Genomic DNA, 4,007 nt, shown 5'->3' with positions numbered 1-4,007 from the left:
AATTACCATGTTTCTCTTTTATTAGATAGGATATATTTATGTCAGTAAAGTCTTTATTGTACTGAAGGCTTATGGTACTGACCATAAAGCATATAGGAGACAGTCTTGTCATGCAGAATAATGATAATTTATCTCTTTTAGAAGTAAACAACAACAATAACAAAAAAATGATGCAAATTTAAAATATGATGGCAACACACAAAAGTGGTCAATCGTATTTGTCTTTGTCAGAGCAGTATAGTTGCACAGTTTAACAAAGTCTGGCTTTGACTCTTCATTTCAAAAGCATACTTCTCTTCTGCCATACTGATACCATCTCAGAGAGTAGAATCCACACCTCCAAGTTAAATACACTATGGCTCAATGAAGAAAGTAGTTACTGATTCACATCAAAGATTAGGAAGCAAAATCATTATCAAAGTATTTGAAATCACAAGAACTTTAAAAATTCAGTACTTTGAAATTTCCCTCCTGAGATATTGATGCATTTTGTACATAGTTGCTAGTAAAACAAATGCTTTCTATCATTTCAAGTTGTACTTATAAATATGATGCTTGGTGCTGAAAATAGATATTATGTCTTAGCACAAAATGGCAGCAGTTACTTCTGGTAAATGATTTTAGTGAGATGCACTCTTTGGTGAGATGCAAAATAACATTGAAAAACCACCTTATTTTCTTTCTCTCCTCCCTCCTGATACTCTCAGAATCTTCAAGTAATTTTCAGAGGAGAAGCCACAAGACCAGAATGAATGAGCAAAGACCGTCTATGTTTAGCCCATGGACCATCAGATCTGCTCTAGGCCAATTAGCCTGCATTGCTGCATCACCTTTGCATGTGGAAATTCCCTTAGAGTTTGTATCGCTCCAACAAGTGATGGTCAGAAATGATTTTACCTGACAAACTAGGTCAAGACCCATTTTTCTTCTCAGAAAGTTTTCTACGTGCCCAATAGTTTCTTTTTGTGGGGAGGCATGGGACAGGAGTTACTGAAGGCACCTGCCCCTGCCATGACATTTCCAAACAAGTCTGAGCCCTGGGAGTTTACTTAGACACGCCCTTCCTTAAGGGACACTACAGACACATGTGTTTTCTCAGGGGTGCTTACCCTGCTGATTGTATCTAGAGGTTAATTTTAGTTCAAGCTGTTGTTACAATAAAAGCCTAAGGAGGCAGGCAACTGAGGCTGCTTAGTCCCTAAAGCAAAATAGCCCCTTAGCTTTCTCTTTCACAAAAAAGTGTATCAGAGTAATCCATGCATCTATAGCTCAGGGTCTGCTGGTCAGTCCCAGGAGCTTTTCCAGAAACTTGGAGAAACTTATTTTCCAATCACTTAAAGTATCCCCTGCCTTCATTAGCACCAATGAATTTTAGTAATAAAGACATATTAAGGTCAGGTGGAATCTGAAACACCGATTCTAAGGTTTTCTTAGATCCTTTGCTTGAAGGGACTGGTTGTAGAAAAGCAGGTTGAGCTACTTCTATACCTCTTTCTTTAAAAACTCATGCATTTGCTTTTTCCCTCTTTCTTCTAGATTGATTACTAATTTGTACACTATGTCTTGTAACTGTTAGTCCAACCTTATGTTATAAAGAACTTGTGTCTCAATAACTACGATGTTGCATTTTGGACATCTGTTGCTGTAGGAAAAATGTCTTACAATGCAGCTTTTTCAACATGTACTAAGACATTCTTTAATTGTAGTTGCAACTGTTAAGTAACCTTTGCAAATGGAACACAAGATGTATGGCGTCACTTCAGAGGGATTAATCTGCTCTTAAGTGCTCTTTCTTAACCTTTGATGTGGCCCGTACCCCTCCCGCCTCAGCGAGAAGTGGCTCATTTCTACCTCTTCCTCCTCTTCCTTTTCTTTTTCCTCCAGTTCCTCATCTTCTTCCAACTCCTCCTCCTCCTCCTAGAAGGGGACCCTCAAGCGGCCCAGGTTGTACTTTAGTCCACCTCAGGGGGCCAAGAGCATGAGCAGCCAGGAGCTCTTGCCTTTGGCAAAGGTGGTGGATCCTCACCAGGGTGAGGGCAGAAGAGAAAATGAGCTGTGTGTGTGGAGGAGAGGGGTGGAGGATGGGGGAGCATGGCTGTGGTCCCTCCTCCTTGGCAGTACCTGTGTTCTTGAATATATTTTGAGATCAAATTCTGCTCCTTAACTTTCCCTATAATGAAAGCCTGTGGTAATGGCACAGCAATAGACAGGCTGCCATCAAGGAAAATGTCACCATGAGACATCCATGACCAGTTTCGTTCAAATTGCTGGAGGTTGACTAGTTCATGAATATAACTATTTTGTGACCAGAGTTGGGAAGAGAAGGGTGTGGACACATTTCCTTATTGACACTAATAAAAATGAAAATGCTTTCTTGAAGTGTTTGTTGTTATGTGTTGTATTTATTTTCCCCATAGAGGATGATTTATAGAAGAAGAACCAAAGATTGTTTCCAATATGAATCCTAGGACTCCTAAGGGAATGGTGTTCAATTTCCTCTTGGGAGCCAAGATCAGTTACCCCAGACAGCACAGTATCTCCCTTCTTTCCTGTTGATTCAGAGGCCCAAGGAGTACAAAATGGCTGGATGGCAGCCTTATTTCCAGTTTGATAAAATCATTGTTGTATCTCCTGGTAGAACAGTTCCTCACTTTGTACAACGACTGCTAGGCCAGCAGAACATAAGGTCATAGGAGGAGGAAACAAATTTTGCTATTGGGTTCCTAGGGGCCATAGTGAGTGGTGACACATTTTCACCCCTTGATTCCTGCCCTTGTGAATCCTGGTTACTGGAGAGACAGCACCATTTATTGCATACTGATCCCAAGGGCACGTACCTAGGTTGCAGGCTGGTACCTCGGTTGCAGGCTCATTCCCTGGCCTTACTTGGGTCTGGATCTCTCTCTCTCAGATTGATATTTCTTGCTCTCTGTCTCCTTTCCATGTTTCCATACTTTTTAAAAATCAAGGAAAAAATATCTTCAGCAAAGATTAACAACAACAACGACAAAAATACAAAAATAATGTCAATTTATTTAGTTGACCCTAAACCATGTTTGGGTCTCTGAACTGCTAATCATCTTCTCTACCTTGCTACCTGCTAGTAAACATTCCCTTTAAATTTCACAGAAAAGGAGTCAAAATTTTCTGATCTTAAATATATGCTGACAATAAGTGTAGTATATAATTATAGTACATATAAGTCAATGACCTTTATGCACACATGAAAATTGATATCCATGATGTCTATGTAATAATCATTAAAATTGTCTTTAAGATCTGTTTTTATTATAATTTTATGCAAAATGATGAAACTAAAAGAGTGTTGATGGACCTTTGGTAGCAAGTTCTATTATAATAATGAAATGTATAACCTTGTTTAACAACTAAAAGTTTAATATTATGAAATATTCACAATATTACTTATACCTTAATGTATATATTTCATAGATCTGATTTAGTTATTTGTTTTGCATTGCATTGCCTGTCTGCCCCAGTAGAATATAAAAAATATAATTTGGGATGATGTTTTTCCTGTTTCCTGCGAAGTCCCCAGTACATAAAACCCAGCCCATGGGATAGTTGGAGAAAATGACATTCTAAATACTAAATAAATGAATGAATAAACCACATTAGAACTGGAAAACCAATGAAATCAAAGCCTATCACAAAATCTGCAAATGGCATAGACTTCCTGGTTCTGTTTCTTCAACATTCAAATAGCTCTTAACAAATCCGCAAGTAGTTGTTTCCAACTATTGCCTTAGAGTGGGCGAATGAACATCGGTCACCGATAGGCTCCAAAACATAAAGTGCTCCATACATAATCTAAATTTTGTGCTGCTTTTTAGCAGTCTTGATGTGTTTGAAGAGCCTCCTCTATACTGTTATCCAGTGAAGAAGGCTGATGACAAGTATGCCACCTTAAACATGTGGCTTCCAAGATCGCCTTGGAATCATGGCCATTCCAGACAGCAGGGAGAAGGTAGATATATGGGGGAGCATTT

At 38.8% G+C, this 4,007-nt stretch overlaps 1 pseudogene; it reads right to left on the bottom strand.

Annotated features, from left to right (window-relative positions):
• Window positions 1-850: 850 nt before the first annotated feature.
• On the bottom strand, window positions 851-2,243 carry LOC132225976 (polycomb group RING finger protein 6-like; annotated as a pseudogene).
• Between the last annotated feature and the right edge of the window lie 1,764 nt (window positions 2,244-4,007).

Source organism: Myotis daubentonii, chromosome 2, assembly GCF_963259705.1.
Source record: "Myotis daubentonii chromosome 2, mMyoDau2.1, whole genome shotgun sequence".
Taxonomy (NCBI): domain Eukaryota; kingdom Metazoa; phylum Chordata; class Mammalia; order Chiroptera; family Vespertilionidae; genus Myotis; species Myotis daubentonii.
Note: the sequence above shows the minus strand (reverse complement) of the source record. Positions and strands in the feature narration are given on the sequence as shown.